Source organism: Panthera leo, chromosome C1 (genome assembly GCF_018350215.1).
Source record: "Panthera leo isolate Ple1 chromosome C1, P.leo_Ple1_pat1.1, whole genome shotgun sequence".
Classification (NCBI taxonomy): Eukaryota; Metazoa; Chordata; class Mammalia; order Carnivora; family Felidae; genus Panthera; species Panthera leo.
In genome coordinates, this window is record NC_056686.1 from 62,129,378 (window position 1) to 62,152,754 (window position 23,377).

The following is a 23,377-nucleotide window of genomic DNA, read 5'->3' on the forward strand; positions in this document are numbered from 1 at the left end:
TGTTGCACAAGAGAAAATATTCTTTCCTCATGACATCTTCTTACATATTTTTGCAGTATATACCATTATGGTTACACTATTATTATGGAATTTTTCCAAAGCTTAAAATAAAGCAAAAAGGAGACCACATATTCTTTCAATGTCATACTACAGGATTGTCTAGCAGGTCAATCCTGGATTATTTGGCTACCTAAGGGGGTGTAGCATTGTTGGACTGCTGGTCAAAGGGCCAAATTCTAAAGTCCATGTTACTTTGCAGATTTTTTTTATACTATAACTGGAAGTTTGTGCCTCTTAATCCTCTTCACCTATTTCATTCAACCCCCCATGGCAACCACCAGTTTTTTCTTTGTATTTCTGTTTCTGTTTGTTTTGTTTTGTTTCTTAGATTCCACATATAAGTGAAATGATAAGGTATTTGTCTTTCTCTGTCTGACTTATTTCACTTACCAGAATACCCTTTAGGTTCACCCATGTTGCCATAAATGGCAAGATTTAATTCTTTTTTATGGCTGAGTAATATTCCATTACATATCTTCCTCATCCATTCATCTATCAATGGATACTTAAGTTGTTTTCATATCTTGGCTTTTGTAAATAATACTCCAATAAACATAGGGATGCACATATATTTTTAAATTAATGTTTTTATATTCTTTGTGTAAATATACCCAGCATTGGAATTATTGGGTTATATGGTAGTTCTATTTTTAATTTTTTAGGAACTTCCATACTGTTTTCCACATGGTTGCACCAATATACATTCTCGTTTTCTCTGAGATAGTGACAAAAAGTAGAAGAGGAGTGAATATCCATGAGCAAGGTGTTCTTTGTTACTATGAGTTTATATAACATGAACTATTCATTCAAAAATTCACTCAATAAATATTTATTTATTGAGCACCTATAAAGTGTCAAGTCCTTTGTTGACTGGGGGAGGGTAAGCAATCAGTGGTAAAAAGATAAATCAGGCACAGATTCTATTCTCAAGGAAGTTATACTCCTGAATAAAAATCACTTTAGAACATCTCCTACCCTATATGCTTTGATGCCATCTCATTATGCCCTTTATCCCTGGTTAGCTTAGTCACCACAAGAAACTCATGACTCCTAACTCATGCTGTATTCCCTAGAACTTTAACCCTTTCATCTTTGTTAAGTTTTATTTCTGTCCTTATTTCTTACCTTTAGTCTTGTTGTCTTAGCAGATGCCAAAACCTACAAAGCGATAGTAATTAAGAATTGCAGTACAATTCAAGTTAGAAAAAAATAGAAAAAATGATCAATAAAAAGCTCAGAAGCAAATCCACACACATATGAAAATAGATATATTACATAGGTACCTTTGTAGATACATCATTAATGTAGTTATTAATACTATTTATTTATTTATTTATTAATATTATATTATTAATTATATTTCCTTGTCTTTTCCTTCTAGGTACATGAAAGGATTGCAGTTTCCCCTTCTCTTTGATGGTAGGTGTGAATTTGTGACTTACATTGGTCAAAAAAATGTGAGAACAAGTATGTTACTTACTTGAAAAAGCTTCAAAAGCCAGTCACTAATTTGTGTTTCTCTTCCTCTTTCTAAGTAATTCTAGAAGCATATATCAGAACAGAGCTTCCATCAACATTGGCAACAGGGAGTGACTATGATGAGCAGGGTCCAAGTTGACTTGTCTCACACATATAGCATGAGCTGAGAAATAGACTATTACTATGTTATGCCATAGGCATTTTTGGATTATTTGTTACTACAGCATAACTGAGGTTATCTAATTGATGCAATAGGGACAGGATGGATTATTTAATAAATTATTCTTGGTCAAGTGAGTATTCATTTAGAAAAAAATGAAATGGGTTCCTTACCTGCAACATATATAAAAAACAATTCCATATCAATAAAAAATTAAAAGCTTTAAAATTTTTAACAAAAATATAAGGTGACATATTTATGACATCAGACTTGGAATTATATCTTAAACCAAACACAAAATGTCTTAGCCATAAAAGAAACATTGGAAAATTTGACATTAAAATTCATGTTGTAGATACAACACCAAAATATTGATGCATTAAAAGAACAAAATAATAAATTGGGTTTTCTCAAAGTTAAAAACTTCTACTTTATGAAAGAGAATAAAGACAAGCCATAGACTGGGAGAAAATATTTGCAAATCATCCACTTGATAAAGGACTTGTATCTATAACATATTTATAAATAACTCTCAAGATTAAATTATGAGAAAACAACATATACTGGGGGTGTATTATTTACATTAGCCAAGATATGGAAGCAACCTAAGGGTCTATGATGTGAAATATATTAATTAATTAAATATATATATAATTATAATATATATATAAATATATTATATATTATTAAAAAGATGGATATATCTATATCTATATCTATATCTATCTCTCTCTCTCTCTCTCTCTCTCTCTCTATATATATATATATATATATATATATATATATATATAATAGAACATTACTCAGTTGTGTAAGAATGAGATCTTGCCATTTATGACAACATGGCTGGACCAAGAGGGTATTATGCTAAGTGAAATAAGTCAGACAGAGAAAGCCAAATACCATATGATTTCAGTTATATGTGGAATCTAAGAAAACAAAACAAATGAACAACAAAAAAAAAGCAGAGATAGATCCATAAATACAGAAAACAAACTGGTGGTTTCCAGAGAGGAGGGGCATAAGAGATAGAAAAAATGGGTGAAGGGGAATGGGAGGTACAGGCTTCCAGTTATGAAGTGAATGAATAAGTCACAGGGATGAAAGGCACAACATAGAGAATATAATCAATGGTATTGTAACCACGTTATACAGTGACAGACGGTAGCTACAATTGTGGTGAACACAATGTAGGGAGCTGTTGAATCACTATGTTGTACACCTGAAACTAATGTAACATTGTGTGTCAACTATACATCAGTAAATAAATACAATAAACTAAGGAAATAACACAATTCAATTTTTTAAATGGGCAAAGATTTGAATAGACACTTTACCAAAGAAGATATCTGGATTGCAAAAATAAGACGTGAAAAAGTGCTCAGCATCATCAGTTATTATTATTAGCAGTTATTATTTGTTATTACAAGTTAAAACCAAATTGAGATGCCATTATACACCTGTTACAAAAGATAAAATAAAAAATTCAATCATACTAAGTGTTGGCAAGAATATGGAAACAACTGGAACTCTCATACACTGCTGATGGGAATGTAAAATGGTGGAATCACTTTGACAGTTTATCAGTCTTCTAAAGTTAAACACATCTACCATGTGATTCAGTCATTCCATTATTAAGTATCTTCCCAAGACTAACGAAAGCATATGTCCACAGAAAGACCTGTATTTGAATCTTAATAGCAGCTTTATTTGTAAGTGGTAAACTCTGGAAACAATACAAATGCATAAATATGAAAATAAATACACAAACTGTTATACTGATGTAGAATACTATTCAGTAATAAAAAGAAAAGTTATCAATATGTACAATATGGATGAATCTCAAATAATTATGCTGAGTGAAAGAACCTAGAATTCCACCCCCGAAGGCAGAGTATGTACTTTTTATTCCATTTACATAAAATTCTACAAAATGCAAACTAATACATAATGCCAGAGAATAGATCTGTGTCTGCCTGAAAGTGGAAGGAGGTGCAGGAAGGGATAGGAGGGAGAATTGCAAAGTTATAGGAGGAAACATTTGGGGGTAATGAATTATCTTAGTTGTGGTAATTTTTCACAGGAATACATAAGTCAAATTGTATCAAATTGTATACTTTAAGTATGGATTATTTTCTTTATGTCAATTATACCTCCAAACAGGTTTTTTAAAGTTAAATTTATCCAAAGAAATCAAATAAACTTGTTCACATGTTCCTTAGTAGTGATATCTAGTTCCCCCTCTGTCTGCAGAGCCACATGTGACCTTCCTGCTCCCTGGCACATGCTACTTCTGATTGCTCACCCCTTCTGGACACCATCCTCCTAATCAATTGCTACAGGCTATTTACTGATGGGGAGTCTCAATCCTTAAAGGAGTGAACAGTGAAGTCCAAGGTCCTCATCAGCACTCTCCCGGGTAACAGCCTCAAGAGGTAAACCTTCTCAGGTCAAACATACACTATGTAATAGTTAGCTCAGAGTAAGTCCGACTAGATGCTCCTGGAGATTTCACGCTTCATGAGCAACTGAAATCAGAAGGTTCTGAAGATCTAAAATAGAATGCCATTGGTGGCATAGTATGAGGTATGCCTCTGCCAAGGCACTCCTGAGTTGGCAGAAGAGAAACACCTGTAAACCAAAAGAATGCATACATTTTGGTGTCCATATGATGAGGCAAAACTATGGACAAAGTGAAACAGATCATAAATCTCAAAAAGTTGTAAAATACTGGCCCCAGATATTAAAGCCAATGTTGCTAAAGCCAAGACAAAGAAGTTTAGGTCAATCTTGAAAATAGTGGGTGACTCTTTGGTTCTGCCCTCAGGAGTAGTGGCCCCTACTTACACTGTTTCCTGTCCCTACCTCTACTATATGTTATTAACAGACTTGAAAAGGATGTCAGAAGAAAGATCTGCTTGAGCTCTGTGGAAAATTTCATTTGGAGAGGAAAGAAAACAAAACTGACCTTCAAAATGATGGTGGGTGAAGGGGTAAAGCAACCTTTCTTTAAGAAAAAGTTGAGAGTTAACTATAACACATGTTAGGAAGTTGTTGTCATGCTATAACTGGTGAGGAAAATAAATTATCTAGTTCCATCGCTTCCACCTAAAAAATAAAGAAAAAACTACAAGCAGCAATACAAGGGAGAAGATATACTTAACAGCTATGATCAGCAAAGGATTAAGGATTAGTATATATTTAAAATAGAATGTTTCAACAATAAAAGACACAAAACTCAACAGATAAATGGTCGAAATACATAAACGTGCATCTCATAAGAGAGGAAACATAAATGGCAAATTAGTATGTGATAAAAAGTTTAATCACATTAGTAATCTTGGAAACCAAATTAAAACAACAATGCAATGCCATTTTATACCTACTAGATTGGCAAAACAAAACAAATAAAAGCAAAAACAAAAACAAACAAACGAGAAGTCTGATAATAGCATATAGGCACAGATAGGAAACAACAGGAACTTTTCCACATTACTAGCTATAGTGTATCGACTCAATCACTGTGAAAAATGATTTGGAATTTTCTGAAGTTCAACATGGGCAATTTCACTCCTAAATGCATACCCTGGAGAAGCCCTTGCATTTATGTGCCAGAAAATTTGCATAAAAATATCCATAGCAGGATTGATTACAACAGGAAAAAAAAAAGCCCACAAAACAACACAGCAGGAGAATGGAATGATATATTCCTACAATGGAATAGCATACAACAGTGAAATAAATGAACTATATCCTCAACAACATAGATTCACTTTAGAAATCTAATTTTAGATTTTAGGACTAGTGAGTCAAAGAAGACTTAGTATGACATCACCTTTATACCTGAAAAGTCATGCAAAACTAAAAAATAAGTAGGAAAGGGACAAGAGCAGGGAAGAACAAAGTTTGACTCTATAGCATGGTAGTGTTTGTGGTTCTTAAGCAAGGTAGTGTATTTATGGATGCTCATTTTTAGCATTTTAGTACAAGTAAAATGCAAAAATTAGATAAGAGGAAATATCAAAAATAGCAATAGCTAAGAATTTTCCATAATATAAAACAAATTCTTCAGATTAAAAACTGCACTCTCCAGAGACAGGAATAGAAGGCCAGCAAGCTGGTCATAATGGCAGGTGAGGAAATTAACAAAGACTACTCAGTAAAAATTCAGGAGTATTTATCAACAATTGAGAATTCCATTGGTGCTGTGGATGAGATGCTGAAGACCATAATGTCTGTTTCTAGAAATGAGTTGTTGCTAAAGTTGGACCCTCTTGAATAAGAAAAAGTGGATTTAGTTTCTGCTTACACATTAAATTCATTGTTTTTGGTTTATTTGGCAACTCAGCAAGTTAATCTTAAGGAATATCCAGTAAAGCAGGAATTGGAAAGAATCAGAGTACACATGAATAGAATTAAGGAAACAACACACAAGAAAAAGGCTGGCAAGCTGGGTAGAGGTGCAGCTTCAAGATTTGTGAAAAATATCCTTTGGGAACCAAAACCTAAAAATGCATCCAAAGTTGCCAATAAAGGAAAAAATAAAAACTAAAAAAAATGCATTCCCCCAAAGTAATGCATTTATAAAAGTAAAAATAAGAAAGCAAATACACGCATATTATGAAATTTGTGATTTCTTAGAAGATTCCAGACAGAAAAGACAAATTTTCTAAAAGACACCTCTTCAGGGGCACCTGGGTGGCTCAGTCAGTTAGGCATTGGACTCTTGATTTTGGCTCAGGTCATGATCTCACCATTGGTGAGATCAAGCCCCATGTCAGGCCTGTCCTTGGGAATCTGTCTCTCTTTCTCTGCCCCTCTCCTGCTTGCATGCACACGCGCTCTCTCTCTCTCTAAAAAAAAATAAATAACCTTAAAAAAAATCCTTGTGAAGGAGATGGTCATTTAAAAAGACACTCTTCAGACAGAGAACAAAAGATGTGGGTTGCCTGGCTGGCTTAATCAGTAGAGCATGAGACTCTTGATCTCAGGGGTGTGAGTTCAAGCCCTGTGTTGGGCATGGGGACTACTTAAAAATAAAAAATAAAAAAGACAAAAGATCAGATATACAGAAAATAATGAAAAATAAAGTAGTAAATATGAAGGTAAATAGAAGGTAATTTTGACTATATAAAACAATAACTACAAAAGAATGTGGACATTTTTAAAACTGAAAATTCACAATGGTAATAAATTACAACAACAAATAAGTTGAGAGTGAAATATTAAAGTTAAATGTTAAAAAACATTAAATGTTTTTTAATGTTTATTTATCTTTGTGAGAGCAGACAGAGTACAAGTGGGAGAGGGGCAGAGATAGAGGAAGACACAGAATTCCAAACAGGCTCCAGGCTCCGAGTTGTCTGCACAGACACGGGGCTCGAGCTCATGAACCGTGAGATCATGACCTGAACCAAAGTCAGAGGCTCAACCAACTGAGCCACTCAGGCACCCTAAGAGTGAGATATTAAAGTGTCCTAAGGTCCTTGAGCTCTCCAGGAGAATAATAAAAGTACTAACTTTAAACACTGATAAGTTAAGAATTCATGTAATAACTTCCATGGTAACCACTAAAAGACTAGAAATACTGTGTATAGCTTGTAAACTAGCCAAAGGAAACATGGATTGAATCTTTAAAAATTTAATCCAAAAGACAGCAAGAAATGAGAATAAAATAAATGAGGGAGGCAAAGGTGTTTACAAAAGATCTCTCTAAAATATTGGAGGTACAGAACTATTAGCAGTAAAAGTGTGGCTCAAAGTATGCCATGGAGACATTCATGAATAGAAAGCTAGTAGAGCTGTATTGCTATCAGTTATACAGGCTTTAAGTCAAAAACTTTCCCAAATTATAAAGAAAGCTATGCAACAATTCTCACTTCTTATATACTGAATATAGCCTCAAAATAAATACGGGGAAAAAAGTAACAGAACAAAAGAAAGAACTTCACAATCATAGTGGGAGACAACAAAATGATTTTTTTTCAATTATTGAAAGAATAAGCAGGCAAAAAATTAGGAAAGATACAGACTTCAACGAAAATAGTTAGTAATTGACCTAAGGGGTGTACATTGGATACTGCACAAAAGAAGTGTAAAATATACATTCTTTTCAAACATTTGCAGAAATTATCTCAACTCATTTTAAAGGAATGAAACTACAGATTTTATTTATTTTTTTTTAACGTTTATTTATTTTTGAGACAGAGAGAGACACAGCATGAACGGGGGAGGGGCAGAGAGAGAGGGAGACACAGAATCGGAAGCAGGCTCCAGGCTCCGAGCCATCAGCCCAGAGCCCGACGCGGGGCTCGAAACCGCGGACCGCGAGATCGTGACCTGAGCTGAAGTCGGACGCTTAACCAACCGAGCCACCCAGGCGCCCCAACTACAGACTTTTATTTGCAGCTAAACTAAAAATAAAATTTTTAAGAAGTAGAAAAAACAACTAAGTTTGGAAATTAAGATACATCTAAATAATGTATTATTAAAAGAATTATAAACATAAGAAAATATTTCAAATTGAGCAGTAACAAAAGTATAGGAAGCCAAAATGTGTGAGATGTCGCTAATTAAATACATATATTACATAAGATGAAGAACTGAAAATTGATGAACAGAGTATGTATCCTAAGAAGTTTTAAAGGTTCATCTGTATTTTAGGGCCACTATAATTCATTTACTTTGCCATAAAATAACATACTGTTTGAATATACCAAAAATATAGTTACCTACTCTCTTTTAGGAAACATTTGGGATTTTTCCAAGCTTTTACTGTTCTAATGTAGCTACAGACTTTACTATAAACATCTCTGCAGTGAAAGCTTGAGTTTCTTTTGGGTAAATATTTAAGAATAGAATTGTTGAAATGTTGGGTTTGTGAACAAATGAAGTTGTTATTCTGATTTATATTCCAGCAGTAAGTAAAAAAGATATTCCACATCCTCTCCAACACTTAGGTTACTGGACTTAGTATCTGCCATTCAAGTGAATGTGAAATGTGATTGGGAAATGGCATCTCACTGTGGCTTTGAATTGCATTTTTCCCTTCACAGCTGGGGTTTAACATCTGTTTATCAGCCATGATAACATGATAAACATGTGTTTATCAGCCACGGTTTTTCCTGTCCATGGTTTTTGCTCATTTTTCTATTGAGTAGTTTCTTTCCTTATAGTTCTTTTATATTCTTTAAAAATATTTTTTAGTTTATTTATTTTGACAGAGAGAGACAGAGAGAGAGAAGGGGGGGCAGAGGTGGGGGAAGAGGAGAGAATCCCAAGCAGTTTTCATGCTGTCAACACAGAGCCTGACTTGGGGCTTAATCTCATGAAACATGAGATCATGACCTGAGCTGAGATAATGACCTGAGCTAAGATCAAGAATGGAACACTTAACTGACTGAGCCACCCAGGCACCCTTAGTTCTTTTCTATTCTTGAGGTATAGTTGCTATAAATACTATCTCCTAGTTTGTAACGTGTTATTTTCTTTATTGTAATAAAATATACATAAAACCACTTTTTAAAAAAAAAGGTTTATGTATTTATTTTGAGAGAGACATAGAGACAGAGAGTGAGCGGTGTAAGGGCAGAGAAAGAAAGACAGAATCCCAAGCAGGTTCCGTGCTGTCAGTGCAGAGCCAGACACAGGGCTCGAACTCACAAACTGTGAGATCATGACCTGAGCCAAGATCATGAGTCAGACATTTAACCATCTGAGCCACCCAGGCACCCCCATTACAACCATTTTTAAGTGTGCAATTCAGTAGCATTCCACACATTCACTCTGTTGTGCCAGCATCACCACCAGTCATCTCCAGAACTTTTTCATTATCTCAGACTGAAATTCTGTACTCATTAAACAATAACTCCCCATTCCCTCCACCCCTCTGCCTCTCCTAACCACTATTCTCCTTTCTTTCATTATGAGTTTGTTTATAAGTTCACCTCATATGAGTGAATCATATAATATTTTTCCTTTTGTATTTGGCTTATGTCACTTACCAGACTCATCCATATTGCACAGTAATATTCTATCATATGTATAGACCACATTTTATTTATCCATTCACCATTGATAGCTATTTGGGTTGTTTTCCACATTCTAGCTATTTTGAATAATGCTGCCATGAACATTGGCATACAAATATCTATTCAGGTCCTTGCTTTCTGTAATATGTTATTTTTACTATATTAAAAGTTTCTTTGATGAAAAAAGATACTAATTTTATATAGTCTTGCTAAAAATCATTCCCTACACCAAGATCAAGAAGGTATTCTATGTTTTCTTTATGCAGCAATAAGAATGAAGTAATGTAATATAGTCATAAATTCCACAATATTATATACAATATAATACCTCTTACAAAGTTAAAAGAAATTAAAATTATACTATTCTTTTAAAGGAATACATATATATGATAATATTTTAAAACATTAAATAAATTATTAAAAACAAGACTCAGGAGAGTGGTAGCCTGGGGAAGGGGTGGAGGCAGGGGGAGGGATTAGACTAGAAGGACAAAGAAAAGTGTATGTTAAAGGGATTGGCATGATGTTGTAAGATAATTTTTAAAAATCTGAAAAATTGTTGGAATTAATTATCATTTATAAGATTAGTAGATTAAAAAATCTATAAACAGAAATCAGTTAGGTTTTATACTGGCAACAAAGAAAATGGTATTTATTAAAAAACAGTGCAGTACAAAAATATGATGTACATAGGAAGATGTGCAAGATCTTTATAGAAAAATTATAAAATTTACTGAAAGACAATAAAAAGACTCCAAATAAATGGAAAGACATACTGTGGTCATGGACTAGAAAAATCATTATTTTAAAGGTGTCAGTTCTCTCCCAAACGATCTATAGACTTGAAGCAATTCTAGTCAAAACCTAAACAGACTGTCGGTGTCTATACAAATGCAGGACTAGAATAGCATATTCAATAGTGTATGGAAATTTATAGGGCCAATCATAGCCAAGATCTACCAAATATGAAAATGTATTATAAAGCTGTAAGACTGTATAGGATTACTGCTTAAGGAGTTAGTTATATGTTAGGAGTTGATGCAAAAAATACAAACTATTCAACTTCTATCTTATTTATATATGTTCCTTAATATTTCTTGATTTTTAATATGGCATTTGGCTATTTTCCTATTTAATAATGATTAAATAAGTAAGGTGAAAAGTTTTGATGGATATTAACTCAAAAGGAAGTTATGCTACAGGACTCTGTCCCTGTGTTTTTTATATTTAAGATTCTTAAACAACACAGAATAATGAAAGTCTTGGGTTTCAAAATCATCTCAATATTTTTTTAAATTTGCATATACTATGCATTTTATAAAAATATTTTATAGGCATTATCATATTTAATCTTTATAGTAAACCTCTGAAATAGAGAATGTAATTTTGGGTGGAACAAGTTGGAACTCATTATTGCCTAAAGCCAGCAGAATTTAATGGACTAAATTAGTTTTAAAAGATGACTTATGCAAATATGGATGGATGGGATCTAGTTCAATGGCAATTTTTATGGAGTTGAAAAAGAGTCTTAATATGAGAAAAGATAATACTAAACAGAAATACAAATGTTTTAGTCTGTTTAATAGTAGCAAAATATACATTTCAAGGGAAGTGATGGCAAATTGTACTCTGCATTGGTCAGATAATACTAGGAATGCTGTGTTCAGTTCCAGGTACCATATTTTGAAAGACATGAATAAACTAGAGAACATCTTGGGGTGCCTGGGCGGCTCAGTCGGTTGAGCATCCGACTTCAGCTCAGGTCATGATCTCACAGCTCGCGAGTTCGAGCCCCGCATTGGGCTCTGCGCTGACGGCTCGGAGCCTGGAGCCTGCTTCGGATTCTGTGTCTCCCTCTCTCCCTCTCTGCCCCTAACCCACTCGCATTCTTGTCTCTGTCTCTCTCAAAAATAAATATACACTAAAAAAATTAAAAAAAAAAAAACTAGAGAACATCTGCTGGGGAAAGACCGAGATGATTAAAAAATTAAAACTGTCATGAGAGGAATGGTTGAGATTATCCTGGAACATGTAAGCTTTCATCAAATATTTTAAAAAGCATCCTGTAAAAAGAGAAACAGAATTATTTAAAGTTGGCTCAGAGAATAGATATATGGCCAACAGATGAAAATTATAGGAATACATATTTAAATTAAGTGAAGAACTTTTCTAATAATTCAAAATGTTCAACTTATCCTCAGGGTTTGGTATTGTGCAGATTAAATTCCAGATAAGTGGCTAATTTTTTTTAGTTCTCATTTATTGAGGCATAATCTGCACAGAATAAAGTGCACTAATCTTAGGGTTTTGTGGTTTTTTTATTTTTATGTAGGTAAACCACCATCCAAATCAAGATACAATACATTTTCCAGAACCCAGAGATAAGAGCTGTGCTGTCATGGAATTTACAATCTAGTGAAGACAAACATTAGAGAAGTACAATAAAATTTGACAATGTGGAAGCTCCAAAGGTGCTCTGAGAGCATCTAGTGGAGCCTGACTGATCCAGGGGTAAGGTAAAGTATCTCAAGGATGTGACATTTAAACAGAGACTTTGGAGAAGAGGAGAAGTTAACCTAACAGAGGATGAGTTTGTTGGGGAGATTTTTGTAAGATGGGTACAGGATATGCAAAGTTCCACCCTTCAAAAAGCAAAAGAGAGCATAAAGTATTCAAGAAACAGAGTCAACTCTGAAGGGAAACAGAATAAAAATTCAGATAAGCAAGCACCAAGCAACTGCATTATTTTCCTTTAGCTGATCCTAAAAAGCTTCTATCATCTTCATATAATATTGATGAGAAAGAAACCAATTGACTTGAACAAATAAAAGAATATGGTAGCTTTTCTTCTCTGAATTTCCAGCACCTTCTGTTTAGGCCAAAGTCCCCATTCCTAACTCTGTCCTCTCAATTTCAGCCCAGGCTTCCCATGCTTTATTTCTTACATCTCGTAAGCTGATTTTTCCAGCTGCTTATTACATAAATATTTCTCTTGGGCTACTGTATGTTTTAGGTGAAAGACTTGATTCTTATGTCCTCAAGGATGAGAAAGAAGACGAAAGAAGCAACTGATACTTTGTTAGGAAACATCTTTATGGAATAAAAATTACTAAACTATATCATGTGTCCCAGTCCAGAAAAAAAAAAGGGTCTCATCAAAGTGCTATTAACTATAAAATAAAAAAGTCCTTATTAAGAAAAATACTAACAATTACTATAAATTAAAATTTCAAAATTTGGGGGTACTCATTTCAATTATATCCATACTTTTTGTGGCATGCCTTGATTATAATTTTCTATGAATTTTAATAACAGCTAAATTCATTGAAAGCTTATTCTGTTCTAAGATCTTTATATGTATTTATTTATGTAATTCTTACAACAACATATGAGGTAGCTACTATTATTATGACTATTTAACAGATGAGGAAATTGCCCACAGGCACATAGCTGGTAAGAAACAGAGTCTAACACAGGGAATCTGATTTCCGGATCTTCCAGCCCTAAAAGAGTGCTTGTTAATGATGATGAAAATATTGTAACTGTAGGAAACACCTGATTGGTAGAGAGGCTCAGTGTGCTTCACTGCCTCCCTCTTCACTTGGATCTAAAGCATCTTTCCAGCCCTCTCCCAACGCTGACCCACAAACCTGCTAAACTATCCTATGTACTAATTAGTGAGCCAGTAGTCTTTTCTATCCTTGTTGTAATGTAATGATAAAAGGATTAGATTTGGAATCAGAGGCTTCCATATACCATTAGTTATATGACCCTGAGCAGGTTACGTAATTTCTCTGAGCCTCAGTTCCTCATTGCTAATAGGAAAATGAAGAGCTTTGTAAATTATAAAGTACTGGGGGGGAATACTAAATTATTGACATGTGTATCAAAAACTCTTTAAGGGAGTTTTATTCCTGGATGTAATGTCTTAACTCATAGGTGAATTTTTATAATAATATCAGGTGATACAGGTAACTGATACAAGAGTTAATTTGGGAACTGAGAGGATCTTTCTGCATCCTTTGAACAAACATCAAAAACAGGTGTCTAGTGTTCCCACTTAACTTCCATATAGTCATATACTTCCATATAACACTCAGGTTCACAAGTTAAAATATATGTATCTCCCATAATGAACATTTACCCTCCAATCTATTAGCAATCTACTAGCAGAATATTGGGAGATGCAAAGGACTAGGCTATTTGTGACTGCTTTGGTTTTGTACTGTCCTAACCAGACCTCTGAACAGTAAATTGTTCTGCATGCACATCCTAATGAGCACCAAGCTTCAAAGAGGTCCCACAGACATTTCAGCAAGAGGCTTTCATTTGGTACAAACCCCAGATTACTGCTGGAAGGCTGTTATGTATTTTTGAATGGCTGGAAAATATACTACCTTTTAAAACTGTAATTAACTATTGTTTTCTTAAGCATAAGTCATTGAATTTGGTCATATGCCACCTCTGGATTTGTTGATATAAATTTGTATTTGGGAATATTAATAGCAAAATATAATATACAATCCTTGTCCACACAAATTGCAGTAAATTACAGTTCGCCAAATTGCCGTACAAAGAGGAAAATAGAAATGGTTGTGGATTTCATAAAGCAAACATAGTATTCCAAAAATAATTACAGAGTTGTCACCTTAAAATATACAATTGTTTCTCAAAAGTGATCAGTATTAAGTAAAGACACTTTTATCCACATTAGATATCATTGACTTCATAGTTACAATCTCTCCCCCCCATCTACTTTTTTGGTATTTATTTTAGAAAAGTTGGTTCTTTTTCTTTATTTTTCTGAGAAAAAAGGTAATGTATAAAAACATTTATATGTGTACACAAATTTTATTTGGAAAAAATTATATGCCACTGATATTATATGATTCATTAACTAACAATATAATCCATTAAGTATGGAGAATTTGTTATATTTTAAGACACTATGAAACAAAGTCAGTTGTTTATTTGTTTTGTTTTGCTTTTGAAGCAATGCTCTCTTGAGCAAACTGAAGTTATTACAAAACAGGCCTTTTCAGCTTCCACTGTCCTATGCAAACTTTAGTTTTAAATAAATAAACTATTCTATATATATACAAAGCATATGTAAATGTTCACATAGTACACAAGTTTCTTATATATTAAGTTTATATTGAAAAAACAGAAACATCTATTTCTCAACATACAACTAAAAAACAAAACAAAACAAAAAACAACTTTAAAATCTATGTTCAGTCCTGAATAACTGAATAAAAGATGGCTGAGAAATCTTGGGATCCAACAAGTACACAAACATGGAAATTAAGAATTGTCCTCTAAAATAAAGTTGTAATCAAAATGTTTATCAATAAAAGTCTATGGGTCTCTATGTTTTAATGACTTTCAGAGCTAAGTAGAAGTGATTCAAGCTTGATTCCAAATCTTTTATAACCATTTTATAGCATTATACAACCAAATTAAAAGTTCACCAAAAGCTGATGAATCCTATAGTATATTCGGTTGTTTTATGTAAGCTCAACTCAGAGGGGGAAAGTCACAAGGGGTTGATTTTTAATGCTAATTTTGATTTCTAATGCTTACAATAAATTAAGTCAACCACGTTCTAAGTTCCGGACTGCCACACATGATCTAAAATGCTCTGTGGGGATAAAACACTTTAGAAGCTTATAATTCCTACAGAGTGTTTTGATTATTTTATACAAACTAAACTCAAACAGCAAAAAATTTCACAAGGGAAATTGTTGTGTGGTTTAAAGCCATATAATCTGTTTTCAACCCTTGTCTTTGCCTTCAGTTAAAGGCATACTCATTAACTTGAAACAATAAACTCAAACCTTAACATTTCTGGAAAGAATTCAATTCAGAACTTTGGCAGTATCGATGGTAAATATTACACACATGCCTAATGTGATCTTATACAGATACACAGGACATGTAGGTAACGTAGGCAATGCCAAAGTTTTAAATGAGCAACAGATATACTGTGTATCACTGCCTTATATATGGGCATTATCTCCTCACACACATATGCAAAACTCTGGCTTTCTCAGTACTGAATTGGAAGCTGTGGTTATAATTTAAACATTTATTTAGAGAATAAATGTAGAATAGAATTGAAGTGGTATTAATTATATATCACATAAAGAAATGCTGATCAATAACAAATTAAAAAAAGAAAAAAAAAGGTTGGGCCATTCATAGACTAAATAGACTAAAAAATAACTATCCACTTGAGGTTTATAGTTAAAAAGGAATGACACAGGGTAAGTAAACAACCTCCTAACACCTTAGCTAAATGTGATGGAAATGGATTAGGCATTAACACAGGGAAAAGAGAAAAAAATGGATTTTTTAAATGAGTAATCATTTTATTTCTTTGTATAAAACTAACCTGAGTTAAATTTAGGTGGAAGAGATAGTAGGATGCAGCATTTTATAAAGAGAAGGAAACATTGTTAGAACAAGTAGAGAAAAAAAGAAAAGACCTAGAAGGCAGAGAGATTCAGGAAGGAAGAAATTATGTTCACAAGTCAGAACAGTCCACAGCTTGGCACATATTTCACTCATGAGTGTCTAAAACATAATCAGATAGTTTAACTCACTCAAACATAAAATAAGGCCATGAACAGGCAAGAGAAAAACAGAATGTGGTGGTTTTAAACAATTTTTCAAAGTTACAACTCTCCCGCACTAGCTATACATTTGTCTTTGTAATAGCAAGGCTGGAAATCACTAATCCATACAGAACTAGGCATTGTATATCTTTTGAAAAATTGTCATATATTCATTCTTTGTTTTAAAAGAGCGAACATAACAAAGTACTTCCATAACGAAGTAAAACCATGACAAAGAAAATTCCATTTAATTACAAATAGGTTTGCCCAAGAGAAGCCATGACTCTATCTCCTCAAATTTAGGGACTATTTTCAAAATTTTACTAGAGTGTAAACCAAATATCTACTGCTGCCTCCATCCCCACCATTCTAGCCCAACCCTAAACACTATGGATTTTGAGAATATTAGCAGAGTAACCTCTAGCTCTATCTATATTGTTCAAACCTGATATACCTTATATAAATATGTGCCATAAGTTGTAGTGTCTATTCAAAGTCTTCCACCTGCTACTTCTATACTATATTTTCATTTATTCACTCATTTAGTTGAAGGGGATTTACTGAGTTCCAGACACTGGCACTGTAAATAAGACATTCATGAATCCCAGCCTTGAGGAGTCAAGAGCCTAGCAGTGTATTTTGATAAGTTTCAATATAATATGGTAAATGCGAGGATATGGGAAATACAGATTATTATAGGAGCACTTAAGAGAAATACCCAATTGTTATGGTATAAGATGGAGAGTCAAGATAGGCTTCCTGAAGGCTGAGATCTAGAGGTGCAGCTCCATCTATGTAGGAGACAAGTGAAAATTAATTTCTAACTTATTTCCTATACCCTTGTAAAATCTTATCAGTTACTAAAAGACTTCATATATTCCTTTTGCTTAAGTCTTTTCATGGCACATTCTGGTTTAAACCCTTGCTATTCTGGTCATTATCTCAATGTTTATCCATCTAAAGAAGTTTACCATTGTCCCTTGCATTTTTTTAAAATTAATATCTAACATTTATCAAATGCTTACTGAAGGCTGGGTATTAATTCTATGTGTTATACCCATTTTATCTCAATAATCCTCTTGACAACTTTATGAGACAGGTATATTACTATGTTCATTTCACAAATGAGGAGTCTGAGGCTTAGAGTGTTTCAATAATTTACTCATGGTCAGCTAGCTGGTAAATTGTACAGCCAAGACTTGTATCAGGTCTCATTTGAATCTTCAGCCTGCATTCTTGGCCACTATCATCTACTGCCTTCTTCCCTTTTGCTACTCCAAAGCCCAAGTTAACCCCATCTCCGCCATGTATCCTCTTTCTGCAGAAGCTGAAGTGGAATACTTCCAGGCACAGGAAGAAAACAACACTTTTCAACCAAAACAATGTGAAAAAGCCCTATGATGCCATTACCCTAATACCCAAATCAGACAAAAATATTATAAGAAAATTAAAACTACAGACTAATATCTCCCATGCAAAAAGATGCAAAATCCTCTAATAATGTATAAAAAGAATTATTATACCATGACCAAGTGGGAGTTATTCCAGGCAGGTAAGGTTGGTTCAGCATTCAAAAATTCATGTAATCCATTACCTTAACAGGCTAAAGAAAAAAAAAAAATCACATGCTCATATCTCACATGCCTGTAGATGCAAAAAAAAAGAATTTAATAAAATCCCATTCAAACTAGGAATAGAGGGAACTTCCTCAACTTGATAAATAAAATCTACAACAAACAAACAAAATAAAATAAAACAAAAATCATACTTCTAACATCATGCCTAATAGTGAAAAATTAGAAGCTTTCCCACTAAGACCAAGAACAAGGCAAGGATGTGCCCTCTCACCACTGCTTTTTAACAGTACTAGAAATACTGGAAGTCCAAACTAATGTAATGAGAGAAGAAAAGGGGGAAAAAAAGGTATACAGATTAAGAAGAAAGAAATAAAACTGTGTTTGTTCACAGATGACATGGCTGTCAGTGTGGAAAATCCCAAAGAATCAACAAAAAACCTCCTGGAACTAATAAGTAATTATAACAAGGTGGCAAGATACAGAGTTAACATACCAAAGTCATTCACTCTCCTATATCTGAGCAATGAGCAATTGGAATTTAAAATTAAAAACACAATACCATTAGCAATCCCCAAAATGAAATACTTAAGTATAAATCTAACAAAATGCATTCAAGATATATATGGAAGACTACAAAGCTGTGATTAAAGAAATCAAAGAACTAAAATTTGGATAGATATTCCATATTCATGGATAGGAAGACTCAATATTGTCACAATGTGAATTCCTTCTAACTCAATAGATTAAATGCAATTCCAATAAAAATCCCAGCAAATTATTTTATGGATATCTGATTTATGACACCAAATAACCAACATAATATTGAAGGAGAAAAACAAAGTCAGAGAACTGACACTGTCATATTTCAAAACTTACTCAAAGCTATAGTAATCAGCACAGTATGATATTGATGAAAAATAGACAAACCAGTGGGACAGAATAGAGAGCTAAGAAACAGACCATCACAAATACTGTCAACTGATCTTTGACAAAGGACCTAAGGCAACAAAATGCAGCAAAAATTGTCTTTTTATTTTTATTTTTAATTTTTTTAATGTTTATTTATTTTTGAGAGAGACACACAGTGTGAGTGGAGGGGCAGAGAGAGAAGGAGACACAGAATCGAAAGCAGGCCCCAGGCTCTGAGCTGTCAGCACAGAGCCCAATGTGGGGCTTGAACCCACAAACCATGAGATCATGACCTGAGCTGAAGTCAGACACTCAACCGACTGAGCCACCGAAGCACCCCAAAACTGCCTTTTTAACAAATGGTGCTGAACCACTGGACAACCACATGCAAAAAAATGAACTTAGACACAGACTTTACACCTGTCACAAAAATTAACTAAAAATGGAAGATAGATCTACATGCAAAATGCAAAAATATAAAACTCCTAGAAGATAATATAGAAGAAAATCTAGATGACCTTGGGTGCGCTGATGACTTTTTAGATACAGCCCCAAAGGCAGGGAGAGAAATAATTAATCAGCTAGACTTCATTAAAATTAAAAACTTCTCTATGAGAGACACTGTTAGGAACATGAAAAGACAAACCACAATATGGGAAAAAATACTTGTAAATGATATGTCTGATAATTAACTGATATGAAAATATACAAAAAACTTAAAACTCAACAATAAGAAAAGAAAAACTATTTTAAAATGGGCCAAAGAGCTTAACAGAACCCATGCCAAAGAACAAAAATAGATACCAAATAAGCATATGAAAAGATACTCTGGTCGCCTTGGTGGCTCAGTTGGCCAACTTGGCTTAGGTTATGATCTCATGGTTTGTGGGTTCAAGCCCTGCATCAGGCTCCATGGTGACAGCACAGAGCCTGCTTGGAATTCTCTCTCCCTCTCTCTCTGCCCCTCCCCAGCTCATTCTCTCTCTGTCTCAAAATAAATAAATACACTTTAAAAAAGATATGCCACATCATACATCATCGAGGCAATGAGGTACCACTACACACCTATTAAAATGGCCAAAATCCCAAACACTGACAACACCAAATGCTGGTGAGGATGTGGAGCAACAGGAATTTGCATTCATTGCTGGTAGGAATGCAAAATGGAACAGCCACTTTGCAAGGCAGTTTGGCAGTTTCTTACAAAATTAAATATGCTCTCTTACCATACATCCCAACAATGTGCTTCTTGGTATTTACCCAAATAGGTTGAAAACTTACGTACACACAAAAGCCTGCATACAGCTATTTATAGAAGTTTTATTCATAATTGTCAAAATTTGAAAGTAACCAAAATGGCCTTCAGTAGGTGAATGGATAAATGAACTGGCATATCCATACAATGGAATATTATTCAACACTAGAAAGAAATGAGCTATTAAGCCATGAAAAGGCATGGACGAATCTTAAATGTATACTACTAAGTGCATAAAGCCATTCTGATACATACTGTATGATTCCAATTATATGATATCCTAGAAAAGGCAAAAATATGGAGACTCCAAGATTAGTGTTTGCCAAAGGATGAGGGGCAGAGGGTATAATAGGCAGAGCACAGGGGATTTTTAGGACAGTGAAACAGTTCTGAAATATACTACAGTGGTGGATACATGTCATTGTACATTTGTTAAAACCTGAAAATGTACAACTCAAGACTGAGCTCTAGTGAGAACTATGGACTTTGGGTGACAATGATGTGTCCATGTAGATTCACCAGTTATAGCAAACACACCACTCTGGTGTGGTACATTGAGTGTTGGGGAAGCTGTGAATGTGTGGGGCTGGGAGCACATGAAAACTTTGTACTTTCTGCTTAATTTTGCTGTGAACCTAAAACTGCTCTAAAAAATAAAATATATTTTTTTTAAAGATAAACTCCTGAGAGCCTCAGCCTTACTTACAGTGCTGCCCAGAGAGCACTGAGCCCTCATCCATCCACTGCCACCCACTCTGAACACAAAACATGTGGTCATGGATAAAAATGAGCTGGGGCAGGGGACCAAACTGACCGAGCAAGCTAAACAGTATGATTACATGACAGCCTTCATGAGATCTGTAACTGAGCAAGGAGCTGAATTATCCATTGAGGAGAGGAGTCTGATCTCAGTTGCTTATAAAAATGTTGTAGGAGCCCACAGGTCTTCATGGAGGATCGTCTCAAGTATCGAGCAAAAGACGTAAAATGCTGAGAAACAACAACAGATGGATGGAGAATACAGAGAGAAAACAGAGACCCAGCTAAGAGAAATCTGCAATGATCTACTGTCTCTTTTGGAAAAGTGTTTGATCCCCAGTGCTTCACAAGTAGAAAGCAAAGACTTCTATTTGAAAATGAAAGGAGGGGCGCCTGGTGGCTCAGTCAATTAAGTGTCCGTCAGACTTCAGCTCAGGTCATGATTTCATGGTTCCTGGGTTTGAGCCCTGCATCAGGCTCTGTGCTGACAGCTCAGAACCTGGAGCCTGCTTCAGATTCTATGTCTCCCTCTCTCTGCCCCTCCCCTGCTCATGCTCTGTCTTTCTCAGTCTCTCAAAAATAAATAAACATTATTATTATTTTTTTTAATGGAAGGAGACTCCTAGCATTACTTGCCTGGGGTTGCTGCTGGTGATAGAAAGGGATTGTGTGTGGATCAGTCACAACAAGCATACCAAGAAGCTTTTGAAATCAGCAAAAAGGAAATGCAACCAGAGCATCCTATCAGATTGGGTCAGGCCCTTAACTTCTCTGTCTTCTATTTGGAGATTCTGAACTCCACAGAGAAATCCTGCTCTCTTGTAAATACAGCTTTTGATGAAGCCATTGCTGAACTTGATACATTAAGTGACGAGTCATAAAAAGATGGAATGCTAATAATGTAATTACTGAGAGACAACTTGACATTGTGGACATCAGATACCCAAGGAGATGAAGCTGAAGCAGGAGGAGGAAGGGAAACTCACCAGCCTTCTGACTTTTGCCTGCCTCATTCTAAAATTTACACAGTGGACCATTTGTCACCCATGCTGTCCCACAAATAATTTTTTGTTTACAATTTATGACAGGTTTATGTTACTTCTTTTTAAATTTCCATTTTTCTCATGTGGCTTTTATGTTTAACATCAAGGGAATAGAACCAGTTAACATTTAGGGAGTTATCTGTTTTCATCTTGAGTTGGCAAATATGGGGATGTGGAATTTTTATACTAGTTATAAACGTTTGGCATAATACTTGGTACATTGTGGTCTCACAAAGGCCAGATTAAAACTGCTACCATGTCTCAGCGGAGAAAACTGCCTACATACTGGTTTATCCTGGTGGGGAACAAAAGGAATAATTGGCTCTATGGGGTGCCTAGGTAGCTCAGTCAGTTGAGGGTCTGACTTCAGCTCAGGTCATGATCTCGCGGTTCGTGAGTTTGAGCCTCACGCCGGACTCTGTGCTGACAGCTCAGACTGGAGCCTGCTTTGGATTCTGTGTTTTCCTCTCTCTCTGCTCGTGCTCTCTCTCTCTCTCTCTCAATAATAAACATTAAAAAAATTAAAAAAGTAAAAAAAGTAAAAGAAAAAAAAAAGGAATAATTGTTTCCAGACACAGTTATAGTTATTGTGGGTACTTTAAGGTTTGGAGCACTTACAAGGCTGTAGTAGAAATGGGTATCCCATGGATTTTACATGTTGAACCATGTGTAACTGTGGAATACTCATTCTCAGTGTACACACCTTGGACTATAGTTGCAGAAGTGTTCCTTTAGTCGCAGACCAATTTACTCTAGATAAAGGCAGAAACAGTTCATATTCCATTATTTGCAAAGTTACCTGCTGTTTGCTTTTGTTATATTTGCTATACTCATTTTATTTGTACATAAATGTTTTAGGCAACCTAAGAACAAATGTATAATAAAGATGCAGTAAAAATAAATTGCTTAATTCCATTACTTTATGTATTTCAAGAACAGCAGCAAAACAAAAATCCCATGTATTTAACTTTTTTAGGATTTTTTTTTTGCTTTTGTGATTTCTTTTGTGGGGGGGGGGAGGGGGGAGGCGGGAATACTTGCCTAACATGCATGGGCTGTAAAAACAGTTAACAGGGAAATAACTGAGATGATGGCTAGGTTTGTTTAATGTCCTATGAAATTTTCATGAACAATCTAAGTTGTTAAGAACAAGTGTGTTAAATTCATGTAAGTGGAATAAAAGTTTTATGAGTGGACTTTTCAACTACTTTCTCTATACCATTTCATGCCAATTAGTCTTTGGTTCTGAAACTTCTCTAAAGGAAATTGTTGGAAATTTTTGGAAATTCTTTCCTTATTTCCTCTTGGCAGCATATGGGCTTTTACCAAGTTTAATACAAAGTTTATCATAACAACAGCAAGGTATAAACTCCTCAGGACAAAGAGAAGAGGAAAGGAAACAAAGTTTTGGAAGATGGAAAAAAGATGGAACAAATAGCGACTGACTCAGTATGGCAGAGAAAGGTGAAGCCCAACTACGTGGAAAGA

General features: G+C 34.5%; 2 pseudogenes; both read left to right on the plus strand.

Moving 5' to 3' along the window:
- The first annotated feature begins 5,825 nt into the window (after window positions 1–5,825).
- Window positions 5,826–6,251, plus strand: LOC122228752 (annotated as a pseudogene).
- A 14,612-nt stretch (window positions 6,252–20,863) lies between these two features.
- On the plus strand, window positions 20,864–21,910 carry LOC122225904 (annotated as a pseudogene).
- The last annotated feature ends 1,467 nt before the right edge of the window (window positions 21,911–23,377 follow it).